We start from the raw sequence: 26,412 nt of genomic DNA, 5'->3' as shown, positions 1-26,412 counted from the left end.
GACCCCGGATCTAGTTTCATCCATCCGGGCTACGATATATATTCAGGAAATATAAAGACATTTACATGTGCAACAGATGATCATCCTACTCAAAGGATGATAATTTCAGCAAAGAATTATCAGTCTACCATCAGACGATTGTCTGTTCTATGTACAGAAAAATGTATTTATAAATCTGAGCATGGGAATGCCCGCCTCAGCTAGATCATGAAAGCAGTATGAAAAATAATGTATCGTATTGTATCTTATTACAGGTCACCTCTTAGCGATTGAATGAACTTCGGATCCTCCTGATAAAGCATTTCACCCGATAAATGACCTCATACTTTAGGGGGCAAATGTTATAGACATTTTTGTGCCTTACAGCATGAAGCATGAAATGTCCATAATCTAAGGGATCCAAAGTCCCTAAACATGTTGTTCCTACCCCTAGAGGAACAAGGTCAGCAAACCACAGCACTGAATAACAGTTCTCCACTTGAAAACACTCAAAAGCAAGGCAATTCTGGATCATGTCAACTGCTCCACTGAGCATCTGCGCTGAATGTCAACTGCTCCACTGTCTACTTGCGCCGAATGTCAACTGCAAAGAAGGCTACCTGCGCTGAGCGAATTGGGACATGTGGCACAGTCATTCCTCAAGGTGTCAATGCCCAAGAAGCTTCCAAAATGACACTTGGATCAGAGAATTCGACTGGTGATCAGTAAGAGGGTCTAGATCTCCAAGTGGAAGCAAGAACCTCCAAGTGGACTCAAGAACTGAAGAATAACTGAAGTGAGAGAGGACACTAGTCAGCTCTCAAGCTGACTCATCCTTTCTCCAAAACTCCTATATATAGATCTCTCTCATGAGGTCTAGGAAAGGCAGGAATCTTGAGAATGTAAAGAATTTCTGTTGGTTTGAGTTTAGAACTATTGGGTGATTTGCTTTGAAGGAGGTGAAGAGGAGATTTCTTTCTGCTGGGAGGTGATGCTGGATTGGGCCTCTTATGGTTGTATCACTTCCTGAACTTTACTTCTTCCATTAATAAAGCATTTGAGGTTCTTCTATATGCATGTGTCTCAATGATGTATTGTTATACTTGTGTATTTGATTTATTCTAATCCTTGAATCAATTATGAATGTATGCTTCTTGTAGTTCCCCTCTCTTGCCATTTTGCAGGATCTTGGTGTAGCTGGGCCAGTGAAAGAGCAAGGATTTGGGAGCAAGCAACAAAGAGAGAAGATTGGATCAATCATTAGCGGAAGACATCGATTAGTGGATCTCTTTCTCCCCTCTCTTACATCTCATAAAGAAGTAATCTCAAATAGCTTTACTTTGATTGTTGCTGAGGTACTATCACCCTTAGAGTGGGATAGGGTCATTCCGTATTGGATACTTTTCCCAACAACACAAAGGGAGCTTGATCGTCTTCAGATACTGGCCAAAGCCTCTTTAGACCAGCATAACACTTAATGAAGAAGCTCCAGCCCAAATTTCAAGAAATTTGGGGCATTTTTGACATTTTGGAATTTTTTTGCAAAAAAAACAGGGTTTTTCTCCCTATGCACCGCTCCACCTGGCGTGTGCTTTTGTTAGGGAGCTCCAAACTGAAAAAAGTTTATATTTTTGGATTTGGCATGAAAAATCATGACTGCTGGTGCATGGCCAATAAGTTTGGGCAAGTTTTGAGTCCCCACGAGGTCAAAAACACTCAAAAAATGACCTCTATGCCCCTATTTTGACACAGAAAAAGTAGTCTTGGGAGATTGAATTTTTGGAGGGGAAGATGACATCCAAATTCAGAAATTCCACTTGGGTTGGAAGTTAGACAGGTAGGGATTTCCAACAAGCACACTTGGGCTCAATTTGGACTTCAGGAAGTGCCTCAAAATCATCTCCAAAGTGGCGTGACACATACAGATTTTGGCGCGGCGCACAGAGGATTTTTGCTCAATTTTTCACCTTCTAGCTCAGAAATTCGGCCAGTTTGACTAGTTTTGCTTGGTGATGTAATTTTTGATCTATATTGATGTAATTGGATAAACATGATGAAATTTTGTCACTTATTTACTTGTTCTAGAGGATTCATTCACTAAAAAGTGAAAATTTAATGAATGAATCAGTTTCCTACCTTATAGAGGCAAGTTGTTTTGATTGCCTAGATTTTAGTGCTTTGTTTAGAATTCGTTGAAACAGCTCCTAGAATGATGAGCTCAAGGATAATTTTAGGGGCGAATGTTCGCCCTTTGGCGAAATTAAGGGGTTTTAAATTTTTATTGGGCGAATATTTTGTATCATAGCACATTTTTACAAATCACCTCAAATAGCCCACCTTATTTTAAGGGAGAGGGTAAAAAAGGTAAATTTAGCCCTTGAAATTAGGACTTACAAAGTTTCATTCGCCCATTTTCAAGAATAGTTTTTATTTCAGTGAATCCATTCGCCCATTTTCAAGAATAGGTTTTATTTAAGTAAATCCTATGGGCCAAATACCATATTTATAAAAGAGGTATGGTAAATTAATAAAAATATAAATAAATGAGAGGTATGGTAAATAAATAATTTTTTTTTTATATTTACTCCATAAGTCACCTTATATACATGTAAGGGTGTAAAAAAATAAAAATATAAGTAAAGTGGAGGTATGGTAAATAAATAAAACGTCTTTTTATACTTACTCAAAAGGTATGGTAAATAAATAAAAATATAAATAAACTAGACGTATCGTAAATAAATAAAACCTCTTTTTATATTTAGTCCATAACCCTCGTTCTATTTATGAAGGCTCAAGAAAGAGGTTTTATTTAAGTGAATCCTATGGGCCAAATACCATATTTGTAAAAGAGGTATGGTAAATTAATAAAAATATAAATAAATGAGAGGTATGGTAAACAAATAAAACATTTTTTTATATTTACTCCATAAGTCACCTTATATTTACGAACACTCAAAAAATGGGTTATATTTAGGTGAAACCTATGGCCAAAATTCTATGGGACAAATACCATGGACTAGATTGTTATTAATACCATGCAAAAAACCATTATTAACCCTAATATTAGAATTAATAAAAATAAAAATGGCACATGGTAATGACCCATGGTATTCACCAAAATGGCACATGGTATTGACCCATGGTATTCACCTGGAATGTAGCCTATTTAAATGGGGGAATTAAACCAGCATATAGCATATGCTAAGATTCACTAGGACTTTACAAAGTTTTATTATTTAGTGAAAGACTCGCAAGATCTTACAAGATTTTATAATTGAGTAAAATATTCGCCATGCCTGGTGAGAGATTCGCCAAAAAATTATATATACATATTATATTATTGATAAAATCGCCTTCCATTTTTCCTATATACCATGGATATTCGCCCATTTATTATATTTATAAATTTAGGTGGGGTTCTTAAAATTTTCCTTGGATGAGCTCGACCCCTAGAGGCAAGGGAATGGGTTGAGATAGTCTATATCATGTAATTTCTAAGTCATTTTCAGGGTTGGCCACTTGGGATTGCTTTGGCATATCATTGTACATTCTATCTCTGCATTTTTGGCTATGGAAAGACCAGGGTTTTGTAGCAATGTTTGGGATCCATGTGGCTTTATGTTTTTGATGGTGTGCTTCTCTAAGTAATTGTAAGTTCATTAGTGTTATGTGTATCATTTTCCTGTCTTTTCTTCTGAATTTGAACAAATGAGTGATTAAGGTGGAATCCATTAACTGTTATGCTCTGCCTTTGAATTTGTTTAAATTTCCATGTTTTCATCTGTTTAAGGAGAATTCTTGAGACTCTCTTGCTCTCCTTAGCTCCTCACCAGTCTGATCTATCCATTCACTCAATTTAAAGCATCAAAATGATTGCCTTCCTTGCCCCAATCAGAACTCTGCAGAAACTGTGCCTCATCCCTGAGCCCAATTTGCCTTTCCCTGTTTCCAACACAAAACCCTCAAAAACTCAAATCAAATCCTTTGCACTTAATACCTAGCCTAAAATCAGTTGCTAAATCAGTCATCTCCAGCCCCATTGATTATCTTTCACTGAGATTGACCCGGAGAGAGCCCTCTCCTGTCCTTGTAGGGCTAGCTATGAGGCTGAGCATGGTTTGATGTGGACCTAGAACCTTGTCTTTTCAGCCTGAGGCAAATCTAGGCTCTAACATAGTGGTGACCATACTGGGAATGAAACTGGTTTGCTTGTTTATGTCATTGGTTTTATAAGCTATAGACGGAGCCTGAAGTTATGCCAGGTAGCCTTCAAAACGCTTTTTCTTTGCATCAGCGAAAGTAGATAAACGCTGCTTCAGTTAATCTCCGGTCTAGCTTGTGAACGTGACACTTGACTTGTGAATTACCCCTAGTACATCAGATCATTCTAGACTTTGGGTGATGAGTCTAGAATTCGATATGCTAAAATCATTCACCTGGCAACTTTATTCACTGAAAAATCCAAAAATCAATGCTTCATGGTGACTCTACTGTAGGAAAAGTAGTAGCTTTAAGATTTTCAAGATGGCTCGGGTTGCAAGAAGATACGCTCTCATGAGCCGAGATCACATCCTAGGTTTTCCAAATAAAATGCCCAAGGTAGATTGGTCAAAGAATTTGCCTATGTTCAGAAATGTGGAAGGTAATGACGCTTCTCTGCATCTGGTGAAATTTCACATTCATGTGCATAAATTAAAGATCAATTTTCCTGAAGACTGTTTTATGAAAATGTTTATGGCTACTTTGGAAGACGAAGCCCGATCTTGGTATGAAAGTTTGCCACCTGCTTCTATTTATTATTTAAAAGATTTTCATGCAATATTCTTTGAAAGGTATAAAGAATCATATCCATCCTTGGCTTTAGTTCAGGACTGTTGTAGCCAGGTTCATAGTTTTATTGAAAACCTTGAGAAAGTTTATGAAGATGATAATTTCATGGATGATGAGATCATGGAAGCTCTGTACGAAAATCTATTTCAGCAGCATAAAGAGAATGATACTTATCAAGATGATCAGGAAAATTTGCAGCAGGATCAAGATTTTAGTACGGTGGAAGATGAAGGAATTTTGCATCTTGACAGTCAATAGGAATTACATGAAATGGATTAGCAGTATGAGGAAAATTTGTACACTCCACTTGAAATTAATGAAGACAATCACTGTTTGAGCAAAATAAAACAAAAAGTATTATCTCCTCTATCTGAAGATGAGATAGATCAACTCTTGAAAGGTCATGTTCCAACTCAAGTTAACGCAAATCTACAGTGTGTACATGGTCAAGAAGGTGATGGTGGAACTTCTTCCTCTTCTGAAAAGGATGACAGTCCTGTAAGCAGCTTTATATATCAGCAGGTTGAAGATGTCCATATGGCTGAAAGTGACGAAAGAGAAAGTGTCGTTTCAGATCTGTCCATAAAAGAAGACAACATGTAGGGAAGTCGAGCTTCAATTTCAGAATGTGATAACGTTAACTCAGCCATTTCAGATTTAGATTCAGATTGTGAAGACCAAGAACACCTTGTACTGAATCCCATGAAGGAGAATTCTGTTGTTGAAATCATCTGGAATGAAGAAGACAGAGTTATGGATCCAAATGTTTTCATGTCATCAGAACAAAGCCTTCATAAAGAGGTAATCCAGTTAGTTCATGAACAACAAAAGGAGAATTTTGTTCAAGTAAGTGAAAAAGTTTCTTTGGATGAATTTATGGTAGATGATATAAATGATAGTGTTGGGTTTCAAGAATCTTTTGAAGTTTCTTTTCTTATGATCGATGAATGTAAAGAGAAACATGAGAATCTGGCTGTCATATCATATGAAGATGATCAAAAATATATTCAGACTACCGAAGATCAGACCATTCAGGATTCCCTTTCAGATTCCTCTTCATATGTTTCATGTTTTGAAATGTATTTTCAAGAGGAGATTCACTCATCAACCTGTTCAGAATTTTCTGAGGACCAGGAACATACTGAAGTACATTTTGAAGAGAGATTGGAAGCAAGAGAAAAAGACACCTTGCTCTTTCAGTAGGAGGAAAGACTTCATGTATTTCAGGATCCAATGGCAGATCTGTTGCAGTCAGCAGTGAAGGTTATTATTGCAGTATTCAGTGATGAAGGAGATTATGGTCGAATATATTTTTGGATGCCCAGTTACAAGTATTCATTGTTGACCATGTGATTTGATTAGGAGAATCAATCAAGAAGGCATCTGCTTGATTGGTTGCATTGGAATTTTGATATAGTTTGATGGTATATTGTCTTGTAAGAAACACGGTGGTCATGTACTGCCCTCAAGCTTTAAGTTTTAAGTTCAGGTTTTGGTATTTTGAGTTAGTTTGTTAGAGTTAAGTTTTTTCAGTCATTTCAGTTTGCATTGAGTCAGTTTGAGTCAAGTTTCAGTCAATAAATTGAGTCATGTTGGTTTGTCGAAATAATGACTCCATAGCCCAATGGACGAAGGCACTGTCTAGCTCTTCCAGAGATCTATCGTTCTTGGTACCTCCAAGGAGCTACCATCCCCATTGGAGCCAATGTTAGAGTCAGTCTAGTCATCCCTCCGTCAGAGATCAAAACTCTTTTTGCATTTCATTTTTAGGTGTCTCACTCATTTCACTCAGTTGCATTCCACTAGGGGCATGCCATAATTTGACGGAAGGGCTTTGTCATTCATCCCCCTCATGCTTTGCACTGCTGGCCCAGGTCTGTTCATTAAAATCAAGTTTTCATGTCTTTTGATCAGCAAGAGTTATTTTTAGTCACTAGGTCTAGGGTTTCACAAAATGTGTCTTCACAATGTCCAATAAAGTCAGCAGGCTAAAGGGAGGTTCTTACAAAGTTGTCATTCAAAGATTTTCATCATCATATGGATGGATTATGACTGTTCTTCAAAACTCTGTTTTGAAGAAAAGTCAAACATTTTGTCCTTTTGTAATAATTTTCAAAGTTTTCAGTTTTTCAAATCTTCAGGCGCAACCCTGGTCTCCTTTGCCAAATTCCATGTCAGCTGTCCCTGCAAAAATTGCCAAAAAAAAAAAATTCATCATTTCAGTGAAAAATAAAAAAGGAAGTGTGAAAAACAGAGTTGCATTAAAGTGTGAAAAAGTGCCAATGTCAAACATTATAAAAATGGGTTTTGGAGAATCAAAAATCAAAACCATGTCTCCATGTCTTTATAAAGATTTCTCCATGAGGGTCAAGGTCATTTTGAATGCCAAGAGTAAAGAGGTAACAGTTCAAAGAAATTGGGTGAGCAAGTGCACGTTTTGGGTGAAGTTGGAGGAAACTTGGCGAGCGTGGCGCATAGAATAGGTGGCACGGCACACTGGAGAGGTGCAACGCACTGGGTGAAATTGTCCAGTGTAATTCTGAATGGGTGCGGCACACTTGGATGGCGTGGCGCATTGGGTATGCGACGCGGCGCATACACCTGAAAGCTGGAAAACGTATGAAACTTCACCAAATTTCCATTTAATCGTTTGGATTTTCCAGGTAGGATCGCCATCTTAATGTTTCATCCATTTTTTTGCCAATGTGATGGTGGTTTACAGCTGCTATTGGTTGAAATAAAAACTCTCAAACCCCACCTCTAAAATTCCTCAAGCCAATTGCTGTTAGGGTTGCAAATTCATTGTTTTGTTACCAAGGTTCCCCCTCCATCCCATTTTTCCCTTCTTTCCATCATTCCCTTCTCCCTTATTCCATTTCTCCTGAATTTTATTCTTCCCTATCCCTAAAAATTACTAAACTCCTATTCCCAATTCCCTTCCACACCTTTACAAATGCAAAAACCCCAAACCCTACCTTAGATAAACTTCCCAAAACCCTCCTACATTTCCCTAAACAAAATGTATCCTAATATTCCCTAAACTCTTCATCTTCCCCCCCCCCCCCCCTTCATAACAATCCCTTGTTGCATTTTTCCCCTTGGTGGCAGAATTTGAATACATCACTAAAAAGAGCAGTTCAACATAGTCTTCCTATACCAACATCTTTTTCTCTAAGGTAGTTGAAAAACAACAGTCATGGCATCTGAGCATTCATCTGACTATGAAGTGGAAACTCAAAGTGTCTCACCCTTGGAAGAACAGGCACCTCGGAGGCCTCATAAAGGTGGCAGACATGTTAGAGAAGAACCTACCACCCTTACAGAATTGCAGGCCTGCCCTCTTGCCATGTTTTGTTTTCAGCATCAGTCATGCTTTGAGTTTTGTCAAAAGGTGGTTAGTGTTCAATTTCATCATGAGCTGGCTCGTCTATTCAGGCTGCACTTACATGGAGATCAAGCTATCTTAGTTGGTGTCACCTTCACACTTACACCAGAATCTGTCTCATTAGCAACTGGCATACCAAATATTTGTGAACCATGGAACAAGAAGTAGAAGATTGACCGGCAGCATTATGAGCCATACATTAAAACCGGTTTCTTGAGGCAGCTCAAGAGAGTGTTCCCACTCCGATATCTGAAAGATGAATATGCTCCACTAATGAAATTGATCATGAAATATTTCAGCTATGAGGGACGGTTCTCTCATCTCTATGCTTATCACATCAGGTTGCTCATGCATTTCACGAGGGTATGGATGATGAAAATTCTGTATTTCATTTTCCAGAACATAGAGAGGATGACCACCCTTGTGCAACATAAAACACCTCAGCAGCAACTTAACAATGTCTATAATTTTGCTCTTATTAAGATTTTGGTGGTTCATCAACTTGGAGTATAGGGCATCACTTGGGATGATTTCATCTCTCGTGATTTCTTCAGAGCTTCATAGGGATTATCAGAGGTTAAGAATGAAGGTGGACCTTCTCATCAGTATGAGTGCCATGAGACCGCTAGTGTGCCAATATTCATCACATATCAGAGAGGCACTAGACATTTGTTTGCAGTGGCAAAGCGAGTGTTATCTCCACCCGGGGTGGAAGGGCCCTCGCTTCCTCCATCAGTATCACAGGTACAGGACAAAGGTAAGAGGCCAATGTAGGATGAGGGGCCTTCAGGTGAAAGAGAGACCGACTTCATTCTCATTCATGATGATGATATAGATACGGGCCCACAAAGTGCTAAGCTTAGGGAGATCATCCAGGAGCAGCAAATAGAGATCCAAGCCTTATCCCTTGACTTGGAGAGAGCTAAGTGGAATATGAAATACTTGGAGTAGAGGAACGAACATCTTGAAGATCAGCAAGCAATCATGGAGCTACAAAACATCCGGAGAATCGCCAAGCTACACAAAGGAGAAGAATTGAGCTCACGTCATTGGAACAAGAGATTAATGAGGATCGGGAGGCTAATCTTGAGAGAGTTAACATGCACTTAGAGAGGCTGTTGGAAAAGGCCAAAAAAGACCATGCATTTCTGAGACACATGGTTTTCTACTACATGGCACGAAACAAGGTCTGCAAGGCACGAATCAAGAATTTAAAGGCAAAATTGAGGAAGGCAATAAGGAAGCAAAAGAGGCAAAGGGAGCTTGATTGTCTTCAGATACTGGTTGAAGCCTCTTTAGCCTAGCATAACACTTAATGAAGAAGCTCCAGCCGAATTTTCAAGAAATTTGGGGCATTTTTGACATTTTGGAATTTTTTTGCACAAAAAACAGGGTTTTTCTCCCCGTGCACCGCGCCACCTGGCGTGCGCTTTTGCTAGGGAGCTCCAAACTAAAAAAAGTTTGTATTTTTCGATTTGGCATGAAAAATCATGACTTCTGGTGCATGGCCAAGAAGTTTGGGCAAGTTTTGAGTCCCCAGGAGGTCAAAAACACTCAAAAAATGACCTCTCTGCCCCTATTTTGACACACAGAAAGTAGTCTTGGGAGATTGAATTTTTGGAAGGGAAAATGACATCCAAATTTAGAAATTCCGCTTGGGTTGGAAAGTAGACAGGTAGGGCTTTCCAAAAAGCACACTTGGGCTCAATTTGGACTTCATGAAGTGCCTCAAAATCAGCTCTAAAGTGGCGCGACACATACAGATTTTGGCGCAGCGCACAGAGGATTTTTGCTTAATTTTTCACCTTCCAGCTCAGAAATTCGGCCAGTTTGTCTAGTTTTTCTTGGTGATGTAATTTTTTATCTATCTTGATGTAATTGGATAAACATGATGTAATTTTGGCACTTATTTACTTGTTCTAGAGGATTCATTCACAAAAAAGTGAAAATTTAATGAATGAATAAGTTTCCTACCTTATAGAGGCAAGTTGTTTTGATTGCCTAGATTTTAGTGCTTTGTTCAGAATTGGTTGAAAGAGCTCCTAGAATGATGAGCTCGACCCCTAGAGGCAAGGGAATTGGTTGAGCTAGTCTATATCATGTAATTTCTAAGTCATTTTCAGGGTTGGACACTTGGGATTGCTTTAGCATATCATTGTACATTCTATCTCTGCATTTTTGGCTATGGAAAGACCAGGGTTTTGTAGCACTATTTGGGATCCATGTGGCTTTATGTCTTTGATGGTGTGCTTCTCTAAGTAATTGTAAGTTCATTAGTATTATGTGTGTCATTTTCCTGTCTTTTCTTCTGAATTTGAACAAATGAGTGATTAAGGTGGAATCCATTAACTGTTATGCTCTGCCTTTGAATTTGTTTAAATTGCCATGTTTTCATCTGTTTAAGGAGAATTATTGAGACTCTCTTGCTCTCCTTAGCTCCTCACCAGTCTGATCTATCCATTCACTCAATTTAAAGCATCAAAATGATTGCCTTCCTTGCCCCAATCAGAACTCTGCAGAAACCGTGCCTCATCCCCGAGCCCAATTTTCCTTTCCCTGTTTCCAACAAAAAACCCTCAAAAACTCAAATCAAATCCTTTGCACTTAATACCTAGCCTAAAATCAGTCGCTAAATCAGTCATCTCCAGCCCCATTGATTATCTTTCACTGAGATTGACCCGGAGAGAGCCCTCTCCTGTCCTTGTAGGGCTAGCTACGAGGCTGAGCGTGGTTTGATGTGGACCTAGAACCTTGTCTTTTCAGCCTGAGGCAAATATAGGCTCTAATATTCCCATTCCCTCACAAATTTCCCCCACAGCCTTAATGGAGACATCAAAGGAATCAATCCCTGGATCTGACCCCGCTCCCCACAGATATCATCTCCGATCGCATACTCGAGCACCAATGTTGGATGCTATTGGCAATTGACTTATCCCTTCATCCTTCACTTCGAAGCTCCCTCGAGGTAGACCTTCCTCCCTGTCAAAAGCTAAACATAAGGAAAGTATTGAGGTGGCCTCAAGAAAACAACTTTCACTCGATAGGGTCCTTAGAGCACAAATCCATCCTCAGGAGTCTCCCCCATGAAGGTCCTCTCCTTCAATTGTAGAGGGATTTCTAGTCCTGAGGAAAAACTAGCATTGAGGAGGCTTCTCTTGAAGGAGCCGATTTATCTGTTCTTCCTACAAGAAACATTGGGTGTGATTGTCATCATTTCCCCTCTAATGGAATCTATGCTCCCAGGATGGCATTTCCAAGCCATTGATGTAAATGGCCGCTCGGGAGGTTTTTCCCTTGATATAACCCTCACACAATTAATCTATTAGGCACCTGGGGGGTATATGGTTCATAGGGGCGGGCATATACTCTAAGGAGATGGGAGTTGGGATTAGAATGATAAACATATATGGGTCCGGCCATCATAGAGATAACTTCTGGGAAAGGATTTTGGCATCCAACATATTTCAATATGATAATATCATTCTAGGAGGAGACCTAAATTTCTCCCTAGGCTACTTGGAGTCTTGGGGTCACCATGCTCAAGCCGACCCCTTAGTGGGTTTCTTTGAGAAGCTCCTTGACTTACATAAGCTCATTGATATCCCATCTGCAAAACTAGCCCTAACGTGGAGGAACTAAAGAAGCAGGGAGGACAACCTTTCCAGGGGACTGGATCAATTCCTCATCAAGGAACAATTTCTGGAGTAGGGGTTCACCTATCGCCAGTGGGTGGGATCCGATGAACTCTCAGACCATCTGCCAATTTACCTTGAAATCTGAGGTAATATTATCAAACCTCGAGCTCCTTTCAAATCCAACTCTACATGGTTGAAAGATATCTCCTACACCCGCCTCATCTTTGACTTTTGGAAGGCTCATCCACCAGCAAGAGGAGGGAACACCACTAAAGGGTTCGTGGCCAACCTGAAGGAATTGAAGAAGCTATCTAAGATCTGGGCACACAACAAGAGGTGTGTCGAAGAGCATCTGTTAAATGAGATTGAACTGGAGATAGCCAACCTAGAGGACAACAATGGAGGCACCTTCCCTTCAAATGAGCTCAAGGATAAGCTCACTGAATTAACAGTCAAAAGAGGAAACATTCTCAAGGAAAGGGAGGAAACCTGGAGATTGCGGAGCAGAGCTATATTGCTGAAGGAAGGAGATGATAATTCCAGAATTTTCCACAAATTTTCTAATGGAAGGAAGGTCATCAATACCATATGGAAACTGACAAATGAGCAAGGAGCTGAGGTTGATACCTTCCCTCACATGGTCTCCCTGGCCATCTCTTACTACAAGCAGGTCTATCAGTGTTATAGACATTTTTGGGCACTGCAACCCCAAGCATAAATGTCCATAAACCAAGGGCTCCTAAGTCCCTAAAAATGTTGTTCCAACCCCTAAATGAACAAGGTCAATTGATTACAGCTTCTCCCAGTAGTTCTCCATGAAAAACTACTCAGAACTGGTCAAAACTGGATCATTTCACCTGCTCCATAGGCAAAGTGCGTTGCATCTCACCTAAGTACACATAGTGGGTGCGTTGCATTTCAAAAATCCCTTCTATGGGGTGCGATGGGCGAGAAGAGACAAATGGCAGTGTCAATCCGCGAGGTGGAGAAGCATGGAATCTTCCAGAAACTTCTCCAGTGACACTTGCCTTTCTGAATTCGACCAGGGATGAGTAAGAGATCATCAATCTCCAAGTGGAAGCAAGAACTATCAGAGGGAAGACACTAATCAAATCATAAGCTGACTCATCTCCCTTATAGACATCTATATATGGATCCCTCATCCCAGAGATCCCGAGGCTGGAATTTTGCATCTTGTAAGGAATTGCTGTTGGTTTCTTGAGGCAACCTCATAGTGTTGGGTGATCTAAGCTTTGCATGAGGTGAAGAAGGGCTTACTTTCTGAGAGGATGATGCTGGGTCAGAACAACTGCTTGTAACTCTCTTGGCTCTTTCTTGATTATCAATAAAGCTATTCAAGTTTTCCTCCATACTCTTGTGTAATTTATGTTTTGTGCATTTGTATGGTCAATTTACATCTGATCCTAGATTGTTTATGATAATAGATCCATTTTCTCATATAGTGTTATGATGCTTTGATTCTACAGGTACTCTGTGAAGCTGGGTATACAAGAAAGCAAGTAGCAAAGAACTATCAGAAGGGAGAGGAATCGAACAAGGAACCAAGCAGAAGACAGAGGTTGGTCTCCTTTATTCTTCTCTCATATATCTTTCATAAAGGAAAACGAAAGTAGTTTTACTTTGTTTGTTTCTAAGGTAGCTACCCGCCTTAGTGGGATTAGCAGTTCTGCATAGACACTTTTCCCTGTAACAAAATGGCGACTCCGCTGGGGAGCGACTAGGTTGTTTGTTTATCTACATTTGTTTACTTTATAAACTTATAGACGGAGCCTGAAGTTGAGCCAGGTAGCTTTCGAACTGCATTTGCTATGCAAATGCAAAGTAGATAAATGCCGCTTCAGGCAATCTTTGGGTTTTGTTTATGAATTAAACAACTGATTTACAAACTCTCTAATTTCCCTTGTGGTGGCTCTAGTAATCTCCTTGGATCTACCCCTGTGATTGATTTACTGATTATCACTTGCTCGGCCAAAATCCCTGAACTGAACTGCAAACTGTGACCCGGAACCCAAGCAAAGTCTCGTCCCTGGTCCAGCGCACTGTTTGTTATGTGAATCTCAAATTCAACGCACTTCCCGAGTGTAGAAGGTGCGCTGCATTTCAAATTCACTGTGTTACAGGTGCGTTGATCAAACTAGGCATTGTTCCTAAATTTTGGTTTCTGTGTTCACTCTTTTCAGATCTATTCAAGAATTTTGCTACCTGTAGTTAGTACACCTCTGTTTGAAACCCCTTTCCTTGCTGTTATTCCGCCTCCATTGTGCAAAGAACTGTAAATGTTTTTGTGTATTTGTTGAGTCATTTTCAGTTCTCCTTTGCAAAAAGGTAATGTAATTGTACTGTCGTTTCTTGATTTGAAAGTGTCGCAAGTGTCGTTTTTAGTCATAGAAGAGAGTCTAATTGCTCTTGATGGTCGATTACCTTGTTACTATTGTATTTGATCTGAATTAGTAGTTTTTCTAGTGTCGAAAGCAAGTTTTCATTTCCAAATCGCAAAGTGTCATCATTGTCTTCATTTTAATTTTGAAAAGAAACTTGTTAGTAATTGTCGCTTTGAAAAGTAATTCAGATTTGCGCATTAGCTTTCTTTTTATCATTTACATATTAAGAAGGCTGAAAACAAATACATGCATGTGCATTTTCATTTAGACTGTTTGATTGGTTTGATTTAGGACAATGCATATAGTGTGTGCCCTTTGCTCTTTGTTGAAAGAATACTGTCTCTCTTTCCTTAGTAGCTAGGATTTTCATTGCACAAAGAAGATAAAAAGACTATTTATCATCTTAGATTGCATTTTAGGAATTGTACATCTACATCATGCGGTGAACCTGAAAGGAAAATTTCTTAAGCAAGATAAACTATAAAATAAATTTAATGAATATAACAACGCTTTGGAACCTAACGCACAACATCTAGAAGTCTAGGCTAGAGACGTATTTCGGCATCGTAAAGCCTGGTAACTGTTGTTCTCACTGTTGGTTGGGTGATTCCTCCACTTTGAGACGATAAGTGCCAGTACGGACTTGTGCTCCCACATACCGTCGAGTATATTTTGGGAGACCACAATAGGCTTAATCCTTTATCCATAGGAAGCCGTGTCTGCCACCCTATCGATCGCAATGCGCTGAACACAGCATTCAGGAAGATAGATTGCTGTACCGTAAAAAGTATTCTACAATTTTGCGATTGGTTTGGTAATCCCTCTGCCTAGATTTCTAGAGCAGTCCCTTTCGTTCCTTTTCAGACTCCTTAACAGAAAAGGTCCATCTGAGCACTTGTCACTTCAGGCTCATTAAAAATCGAAGGCGACTAGAGTCATCTTTTGTTTTTTCTCGACTCTTTAAAATTGAAAAAACAAGTTGTGTTAAAGCGTCTAAAATTTATTTTAAACGGAATAATCACCACCTTTCCTACGTTGGTCTTAGGTTGAGAGAATGGAGTCCACCAACCAAGGAGTTCCCCTTGGAGGAAATCCTAGTCCCTTCTCCTCTTGGGGAGATGTTGGTGAACCCCACATGGCCACATTGTCACTTCCAGGATTGACGATTGGCTTGCCTGTATGGCTTTTCTCAACCTCCGTCGTTTAGAACACCGCAATTCCTGAACAATCAAGTCAGCAACTAGACAATTCTAGAGTTACCCCCCAACCCTCTACTTCGTCTAATTCTTCCTCTCCTCCTTCCTCTTCGCTTGATGAGGCTAGTAAAGCCAAAAATCAAGTACCTGAGAAGAAGAAGGAAAAGAAGAAGAAATAGAAGAAGAAGAAGGAGCCAAAGGCGAAAAGGGGCAATCAAGCGTTGTCTAGCGAAAATCCACACACTGCACCGACTAGGCCTAAATCGCCATGTGTCATTTGCAAAGGAGACCACTATCATAGAGATTGTCCCTGCATCCCTTGGATCTTAAGGGCTGGTCTCCTCGTTTGCACAACCCGATGTCGTCAACCTCTGATGATCATGTTGAAAGCACACCGTCGACTAGTGAAAGTGAAGCCCCTGGACAAAAATGAAAGTGCAAATTTCCTTGTAAACTGTGTGAAGGAAATCACGCCGTCCACCGTTGTCCCTTCTTAGACGAGGCTAAAAGAGTTTTGGACGATCGTCTGGTTTCACCGTTACGACTTCCTCCTGGATATAAGAAACTCTTGCCAAGTCCGTCACTAGTTGAAAATCCGGCTGACTCGCCCAGGTGGTTGGCCGAAGCATCTATCATTGAAGATAAACCATCTGAACCCATACTAGACAAAAGTCAAAAGGTCGAGGTGGCAGTTGACCCTGTCTTGCCTTCAGAGGTTCCATCTTCAGATGATACAGTCACCGAAGAGAACAAGGATGACACCGTCCAAATTCTTTTCGTAAACACAGACTTCGATGAACATGGGGGCAATTTACCCATTCCTTTACCGCAGGAAGGAAGTTCATCAGAGTCGTACCCGACTGTCTATTCGGTCCCACCTCCAAGCAACCTAGTTGTTTCCTTCAACTGGAATCAGCTAGGCAGACCCCGTTTACCAGCTAGTGTACCATTCCGAATCATTGCTCAAGTATATAGAATGGTTATGGCCGGTACCATCATAGATGAAGGGGCTTCTGTGAGTATCCTTTCCTTGACTGCTTGGAAAGCGCTTGGTTCGCCATCGCTTTTGCCTGAGATGAGAAATCTAACAGGCTTTGAAAAAGGAACCAATCGACTGTTAGGGATCCTTCCCAATGTACCCATAACATTGAGAGGGAAAAGCGTTCAAATGAATGTAATGGTAGTCCAAGGACCCCTATTTAGAGTAATTTGTTTTCCGCACGAAGGAAGAGTGGTCAAGCTCGTAGACCAGCTTTCATTTCCCGGTTCACACATGGCAAATAGTCATATACCATCCCTGAATGGTCTTTTCACTCAAGGAATGTCTCATGAATCTCCAGTCTGTCCACCTGATGAGCCCAAGTGATTCGGGGGACATGACTGAAACCTAGGGGGCATGCACCCTGGCCTGCTTCGGCAGGAAAACTTCAGGTATAAGATAGGTTTCAGCGAGAGATATATGACTAGTCTGACACCCCCGTCCGTGATTGGAAAAGGGGGTTGGACTGGAATAAGATTCCCTTGTCAAAGTTATGTGGGTGGAGGCATCTGCGCCACTTGCCTTTGTCTATTTTGGTAGGCATCACCGAAGAAGTGTTTTGTTTGCGGTGCAGATAAAACAATATTTGGTAACCTGAAAGAGGTAATCCTTTCCCGATAAAACAAATGTTTTGTTGGTAGGTTGAGAGGTGACCTTGAAACACTATTTTATACCTGGGGGCATGAAAACCTTTTGGCGTGCAAGCAAAGAGTGACTATTTATTTTTTAAATTTGTAGGTCCTCTAACCCTTTAAACTTGTAGGTTTGGTCATTTCCTAACTTGCATAAAGAAAGGATGTGGGGCAAAGATTTGAAAAATTGCCGTTTTTATATATGAGACATCCTTATTATACGACTGGATATATCGAGCAATTTTAACGCGGACTTCATGCTCGTTAAAAAATAAACATAAGCAATGAGCAAATGTTTCCCCCAGCGTTTAAGCTCAATAAAAAATGAACCAATTTCCGGTAAATAACCGTCGTGAATGTAGTACTTCAGCCTTTAAAGCCTTGGTCGTGTTCTCATCATCACCTCCACTCTGTATTGGCCGATCATTCACCTCCATTTGATTGTTTACCCCTTTTGAGGAACAGCTGCGAAGAGTGATCCTGTTAGCCATCCTTGTAACACTGCCGTGATTGGGAAATTCCAAACCTTACCTGGAATCAGCTGCTACCCAAATTTATCACTCATTCCTCAAAGACGAGTCTCCTTTAAGCTCTTTTCAACTGACTCGTAAAATATGAAAAGATTGCCGAGCTATTGGCCTCTCCAGCTCGTTAAAGGGACCGGAAGTGCTATCCCTCCTTTAGATTTTAATCTTTTTGGACCTGAGGGATTATTACACAAAAAGATCGAGTGCTTGTTTTGTTCGGCTCGTTAAAAGTATCGAAAATTCATCCCTTCTGTATTGTTTTATACTTTTTCGGACTTAAGGGATTAGATGACGAAAAAGGATTTTTGGAGTTTCCTTTACGTCCCTTTTTAGACTCTTTAAAATTGAAAAGGACCGAGTTATCTTTGTCGTTAAACTCGTTGAAACCTAGTAGCGACAAACTTGTCCATAACAGACAAGAACGAGTTCCACTATTGCTAGGCTCGTTAAAACATAGCATTGGGTTTGCCCGAAGGGAAAATTATAGAACAAGCATATGTTATCCTCCTCAAGCTTGACAAAAATAAAGAGGTACTGGTTAGCAATGACTGGGGAAAATTGGGAAGAAAACTTGAAGAAACTCTGTTGGTAGCAAGTTGCTCTTGAACATGACACTTTCACTCCGCATCCAAGTCGGGTTGGGTTGTTTCATTCACCGGTCACATCACCATGGTCACATCACACCATCCACATTTGGGGTTAATGCTACCAATCCATCATGTCAGTGTCGCCGATATGTTCAAGAGAAGACACTCAGAGAATTCACCTGTGTCACCTGCTGCAATACATTTACACTCCATTCTTTCATGACCCCCACCCTGAACCTTATATCACCAGACCATTTTCACCTCCATTAAAATCATTTGCTCCGTTCCGTGTCATTGATGTGGGATTCATTAAGGCCCTCCTATGACGGATCGCTTCTTGTCGACATCAGCTCATTATCCAAGAAGTCGATCTAGGAACACCCATTTCAGTACTTTGAAGCTTGCATGCCTCAATGGCAAGTTTCTCACTTCCGGCGACAGGTTTACATCAATGGCCTCCGACCGAAAGATTTTGCATGGTGTGCGATGCTAAGTCCTTTATTCACACCACGTGAATTGTACTGTAGTACCTTGAGGATCATTATCATTATCGGTGATTCCTCTCGCGCCTGTTAACAGCTTACATCATTGGCTGGTAATCAGGTGATGTGTTTCCATGTTCGACTCCAAAACATATCTCACATGGATCGACTTGTGCTTTGAGTGAAGATCGAACAAGATTGAAGACCCCAGATCTAGTTTCATCCATCCGGGCTGCGATATATATTCAGGAAAATAAAGACATCAAATGTACATCGTTGCTGCACAGATAATCATCCAATCAAAGGGATGATGGCTCTACCAGAATCATCAGTCTACACTCAGACGATTGTCTGTCCTATGTACATGAAAATGAATTTATAAAGCTGAGCATGGGAATGCCCAACTCAACTAGATCATGAAAATATTATGAAGATAATGTATTGTATTGTATCTTATTATAGGTCTCCTTCCAGCTTGAAAGAGCTTCGGATCCTCATGATAAAGCATTTCACCCGACATCAAAAAAGATTAACGACCTCATGCTTTAGGGGGCAACTGTTATAGACATTTTTGGGCACTGCAAGCCCAAGCATAAATGTCCATAAACCAAGGGCTCCTAAGTCCCTAAAAGTGTTGTTCCAACCCATAAATGAATAAGGTCAACTGATTACAGCTTCTCCCAGAAGTTCTCCATGAAAAACTACTCAGAACTGGTCAAAACTGGATCATTTCACCTGCTCCATAGGCAAAGTGCGTTGCATCTCACCTAAGTACACATAGTGGGTGCGTTGCATTTCAAAAAGCCCTTCTATGGGGTGCGATGGGCGAGAAGAGACAAATGGCAGTGTCAATCCGCGAGGTGGAGAAGCATGGAATCTTCCAGAAACTTCTCCTGTTACACTTGCCTTTCTGAATTCGACCAGGGATGAGTAAGAGATCATCAATCTCCAAGTGGAAGCAAGAAATATCAGAGGGAATACACTAATCAAATCACAAGCTGACTCATCTCCCTTACAGACATCTATATATGGATCCCTCATCCCAGAGATCCCGAGGATGGAATTTTGCATCTTGTAAGGAATTGTTGTTGGTTTCTTGAGGCAACCTCATAGTGTTGGGTGATCTAAGCTTTGCATGAGGTGAAGAAGGGCTTACTTGCTGAGAGGATGATGCAGGGTCAGAACAACTGGTAGTAACTCTCTTGGCTCTTTCCTGATTATCAATAAAGCTATTCAAGTTTTCCTCCATACTCTTGTGTAATTTATGTTTTGTGCATTTGTATGGTCAATTTACATCTGATCCTAGATTGTTTATGATAATAGATCCATGTTCTCGTATAGTGTTATTCTGCTTTGATTCTACAGGTACTCTGTGAAGCTGGGTATACAAGAAAGCAAGTAGCAAAGGACTATCAGAAGGGAGAGGAATCGAACAAGGAACCAAGCGCAAGACAGAGGTTGGTCTCCTTTATTCTTCTCTCATCTATCTTTCATAAAGGAAAAATGAAAGTAGTTTAACTTTGTTTGTTTCTAAGGTAGCTACCCGCCTTAGTGGGATTAGCAGTTCTGCATAGACACTTTTCCCTGTAACAATCAGGTCCCCCTAATGCTACCCTAGCAGAGGTCATTAGAGTAGCACACCTATTCCCTTGATTCATTGAACATGAGGAAGCTAAGGATATTTTCAGAGAAGTCACATTAGGGAGCTAGAGGTCACTCTGAAATGGTTTAAGAAGGACAAGAGCCCTGGTCTAGATGGGTGGTTTGTAGAGTTCTACCTAGATTTTTTGACATTCTCAGACATGATCTACTCAAGGTCATCGAGGAATGTAGGAAGACTGGACGTATGCATGGGGCTATAAACTCCACCTTTATTACCCTCATTCCCAAATCAGACAATCCATCATGCTTCAATGATTTTCGACCCATCTCCCTATGCAACTGCCTATACAAAATCATATCCAAAATCATTGCAAATTGCCTCCATCCCATCCTGTCCAACCACATATCATCTGAACAATTTTCCTTCCTCTAGGATAATCAGATTCATGAAGCCATAGGCATAACTCAAGAAGTATTGCACTCCATTCAGACCAAGAAGATCAAAGGTATGATCCTCAAAGCTGATCTCTCAAAAGACTTCGACATGGTAAGTGTTGGGCGATTTAGTTGTCTGCTAAATCCCTGTCATTTAATTTATCAATCCGGGGTATCGTAAACTTAGAAGCAAACCAAAATATATGGGACCTCAGATGAAACAGGTGTAAGAAGTTTGTTTAGAATGGAAATGCATATTACAAATCTAAACTATCAGATCTATTTTATGAAAGCATAAAAAATGTTTGATCAATGGAATTATTTTACTTTAGAAGATAGAGAAGAGTCTCTTGTTCAAGAGTCCTGATTGTCCTTCTACAATATTCCTATAATAACATTGCCAAACACCTAAGAAAGCAAGAAAGAAAGCATATAAATGAAAGCAAGTAAATATTGTTTTCATTTCAATTCTTAGCTCATGGAGAAGAGTCTCCTAACTTAGGATGACTTGATTGCCCTTCTCACATAAAAACTATATACTAAAAGGGAATCAATATTCACATAAATGTAATCTAGGAAAGCATATGAGAAAGTAAATCTTATTTCAATTTAATCTAGCTCATGGAGATGAGACTCCTAACTTAGGAGTTTCTGGTTGTCCTTCTCACATCAAAACTAGCTACTGAAAGGAGATCAACCTTCACACAACAAAACATGGCCACAACCTGAATTCATACTAAAATTATCTACAAGTATTTACAAGAAAGAAATAAGATGAACATCATAATTAAAATTAGTATATTCACAACATTACTTTACAACAAAGTGTACTTATCTCAGTATGGGGATCCTTCCATTCTTCAATGAGCACACATGAACAACTATCACACCTTAAGAATCAAACAACACTCATAACTCATGATTTGGAGAAAGTGGTATTATTCATGTTGAATGAACATAAATCTAATGCTAATGAATAACTGATAATTGTTTTCTCTCCCTCCTTTCCTTTGAAGGATGCTCTTCTTATTTATACATGAATTAGGGATATCTACTCAATAAATGTAGATCCCTTAAATATCTACTAGACCCATACTTGTCTCAACTTATCCCTAAATACTAGATACAAATCCCATGACACATCAAAATCTCCATGATCTTTCTCCTTGGAATATGGTCCACCTCTTGAGTTGAAATTCGAATTTGATCTTGGGAGGCCACATAAGGTTGCCTTGGAAACTTCCAAATGATCTACACATGTCATCAAACTCAAGCCACTTTTAGGTATAAGCAAATACATGTTATTTCTCTAACTTTTAATCATAAATTCACTCTAAATACATGAAATTAATAACTTTGGAAAATGAAAATATAAACTCATATGGTAATGGAAATATAGGTTTATGTAATGATAATATGATGAAATGAGGCGACAAAATGAGGATAAAGGTGAAAATGGAGTGAAAATTGATGTTAATTTGGCAGCCCAACATACCCCCAACTTAAGTTATTGCATGTCCTCATGCAATCTATTACATTGATCATGATTTGATCTTTTGAATTGTCTTTCTTTTACATAAACTTTGGCTGATATCGATTTTTTAACTTCAAATAATTTTCTTTTTGACAACTTTGTTCCTTTTTGCAAGTCTTCTCTCTTAAAAACATTTGATTGCAACATATTATTTTGGTTGGTTCTTGTGTGACAACCAAAATTTGTTTAGTATTGGTTATTGTGTAACAATACTTTCATTGTTTTTGTGTTGCATCAAAAGTCTTTGAAAACATTTAATCAACCATTCTTTCTTTGATCATTATTTGCAAAACATATAACATTTGAATCATAATGCAATAGTAGTTGTTTGGAAAAAGTATGTTGGTTAGGATGATATATGTAGAAAGGACATATATGACATATGGAAGGTGATAATGGAGTATGGATGTGAATATGAACATGGTGAAACATTTTCCAAAAATTATAATTTTAGTATTAAAGGAATTGTATGATAAAAAGCTAGAAAAGAACATACCTTTACTTACCTGAGTGGACAAACTGTGTATATGTAGAAAAGTGTAGCTTCTGTTGTTGAATCATGGAATGAAGAATAAAAGAATGTGATCTATGTCTTGGTTGCATATATGATGGATGAAGTCTCGAATGTGGATCTTTTATTACTATTACTGAATCTGTTCCAAAGTATAAAATAATCTGCTCCTGAATCATATAGTCTTCATCTCGTCCCATATCGTGGCACAATTCTTTCCATGTGAATGAATGTGTTGATGTCGAACATGGAAAGAAGTCATTGGATTACCGACCATTGATGAATGTCATTAACCAATGCGAGGCAAACTCACCATTAATGTCAATGAGTGCCAAGGTACCCAAGTACATCTTGCGAAATGCGAATGAATGAGCTGATGTCGAGCCACTTGCAAGATCCAACAAACAAGATACATTAATGTATTCCCATTGTTCGTTGGCGAGAAGACTTGCCATTAAGGCATGCAAGCCTCAAGGTACTAATAATGACTCTAGTATTTATCCCAGATAAGGTGCTGAGGTCGATGGGTCAAGACTTGTTGAAAGGTGGACCTTAAGGAATCCCACATCAGTCAACGCGAGTTCGTACAAATGATTGGTAGGACTATAGATACAAGATGTTATGGTCAAACGGTTTTTATGGCAAGGAAAACAAGGCAATGTAGAGAGATGGTTGGTTTATTTGTGAGGCAAAAAGATGAAGTGGAAGGTAGGCAAAAATGTATGCGACTCAGAAAAGTAGACATGTATGAAGTCATGATGGATAAGGCAATGAATCAATGGACTTTAACATGGATGACTGATGAGGCTTTGAAGGAGAAGTGTGGGAAACAAATCATGACAACAAAACATTTCTCTGTAGTGACAATTGTCACGACATTTGTAATTAACTCCTTCAAGCTTTCAATGATGAATGTGATTTCTCGAGATCACATCTGCATGAACTTGGATCTTCGCGCGCCTGTAAAAGCTTGGTACAAATCTTGCATGAAAACTTTAAGTTCTCTTCGAAAGATATAAAATGCAAGAATGAGTATGAATGCTTAGCAACCAAAATAAAATGAAATGAGTTTTTTTTACCTGTTTCCTTTGTGCGCTCATTCCCAACTCCAACAAGACAAGTTAGCATAAAATGTTTTCAGCTCTTACGAAATGTCCATTTGCAATTTTTTTAATTGTTTTTGTTTTAATTGTTTTGTATATATATATATATATATATTATATATATATATATATATATATATATATTTATTTATTTATTTATTTATTTATTTCCGGTGGCATGTCGATGAAGTAACAAATATCTTCAAAGGCTATAGCGAGCGGTTGAAATGGAAGGACCATGCCCTTCTTTGCCACTCCGGCAGTACCAATGGCCGTTGCCTCGACTCTATCCGAAATAGAACCAGCAGACGATACACCACTTCTCCTTACAATTCCAGTACCAGTACCCATGTGGAAATATTCCGCGCGAGTTTAGAACATATACACCTAATGTGTCATTGCTCAATAAGGAACCATCATTTCTCAAGGTTGGCTTTTTCACTGGTGACCAAAAACTCGTTCACAGAAATGGCATTTTGTGCATACATGAGAGGAGATATCCAGTAATCCCATATCCACCAGCCTTTAATGTCATGTCGTGAGAGAAGAAATCCATCGAGGAGCAAAATAATGACCAATGCAAATGAACCAAATGTGTTTGCTACGATTATGGTCCAACCCAATGATGCGATGAACTGAAACAATGAAGTGGCCATCATATGTACACAGGCTAGCAGCAGATACTGGCGAAAGAGCCTTCCAACAAATGGATCGTAACCAACGACATAATAAGTTACGAAAACCCATATTCCGGACTCCAGAAGTGAAATTGGAATTCTCAACACCCAAATGGGCAGTGAGTAGGCCTAGGCAGGGAAAAAGAGAAGGTCTCTTTGCTTGTAAAATGTAGGAAGCTTTTGAATTGTCATGGAGAGTTTTGCAAAACCATTGAACATGCAGGTAATCAAAGAGAAGAGAGCACCCATCTAAATTTTCCCGTCGTTTCCTGAGTCATGGTGCAACTTTGTCCGCAAAAACACTGTCATCATGACGAAAGCCATGACTATGAGCTGAAAGGTCTTAAAGACGTAGACGAAAGAGTTTCTCTTCATGAGAAGCCATTCCCTCTAGAAACAAGCCTTGAACAGTTCCTTCTTCTTCACGCCATACTTCGAAAATGAAAGCACAGCCGGATGGCTCTTAACTTTATCGTATGGCACTGACAACTCTTGGGCCAATTTCTGTCCAACATGGAATGATTGAAATGCCTCAGCAAATTCCTTGACGGATACATATCTATATGGCTCTCTCAATGCCCAGTATTGTTGCTGATCTTTTTTCGAAGTAACTTCCTGCAAGAAATCTGCCATGCCCTTGCGGTCAGGGCACTTGAAACCCATGGATTCAAAGAACTCGAGCACATCTTCACAGGGCCCCTGATAGACAACCTGACCCTCAGAAAGCAGCACGATATCATCGAAGAGATCATAAGTTTCCAGAGCTGGTTGCAGCAGCGAAATGAAGGTCGTCCCGTCCAAGACGTGGACACTCTGGTGCAAGCATTTCAAAATTTGGAATGTGGTTGAGCTGTCTAGCTCGGTGGATATCTCATTCATGAACCAACCAGCATCTCGGTTGTAGTTACATGTTTCTTCTGACCTCCGGAAATCCCTCTGTGCATCTCATCTCCAACTATTGTATCCGCACAAATGTCCAACCCTAATATCTTCAGAATGTAATCCGTAACCAGGCTCGTTTCTTGCCCCTCTATAGCGATCGGTTATATCAATAAAAATAATAGTGGCTTTCCCTGTCGGTGGAAGTGTTTATTTTTATTTTTGGAACATGATAATAGTGCACTATCTCATGATAATAGCCAGCAATTAAATCAAATTTTCCCACAATTAGTAAAGAAATCAAGATCCGTTTGGCCAAGAGCGCTGAGTTGTCTTGGAGATGACGGTGGATAAACAACATCGAATACCTCGTTTCATTCCATAAAATTGAGTTTCGCCTCCACCAACATTCTGCTCCTCTTCTCTCCAGCTCTAAGAGTTGCTGCAGCAACACTGCTGCTCTGTTCGTTAACCCGTGTTTGCATGAACTAGGTGATCTGTTCGACAGATAGTCTGAGCAAGAAGGGCTGCATAGTCTCGATGTGCAGAGTTGCAGGAATCACAAGAGCTCGATAAGCATACACGCCCTCCAAACATGCAGTGATGGAGTAGCAGAGCTTGGTTGAATAGCGCAGAGATTTTGAAGCCCTCATTTCCTTCATCAAAAGCATTCTACGCTCCTTGTCCTTGTTGTTGAAACGAACAGCTAAACGATTGCATCCCTCCTTTCGATCTTACCATTGAGATGCTCGTCCTTATTTCATCCAATTTACTATGCATTAGAAGAATGTCAAATGTTCTTGGGTCCTTTTTCCTGCAGCTTACTTCATCTGACAAATTGCATTCATGTGTATTCATGGGTTTTTTCATACAACAAGATCACCCTTTTCAAACATTTGGCAACATCATCTTGCTCTTGTTTCAGGTCCTCAGAAGTTCTTTCCCATCCTCTTTTTTTTTTTGTTAAAAACTAAAAA

At 39.7% G+C, this 26,412-nt stretch overlaps 1 pseudogene; it reads right to left on the bottom strand.

Annotated features, from left to right (window-relative positions):
- Positions 1-24,295: 24,295 nt before the first annotated feature.
- On the bottom strand, positions 24,296-25,596 carry LOC149172269 (ABC transporter G family member 39 pseudogene; annotated as a pseudogene).
- Between the last annotated feature and the right edge of the window lie 816 nt (positions 25,597-26,412).

This window comes from Pinus tabuliformis, chromosome 4_2 (genome assembly GCF_031772625.1).
Source record: "Pinus tabuliformis cultivar Carrire ecotype Pingquan chromosome 4_2, CPIR1, whole genome shotgun sequence".
NCBI classification, from domain to species: Eukaryota; Viridiplantae; Streptophyta; class Pinopsida; order Pinales; family Pinaceae; genus Pinus; species Pinus tabuliformis.
The sequence above is the reverse complement of the archived record's forward strand: the minus strand, read 5'-3'. Positions and strand labels throughout refer to the sequence as shown.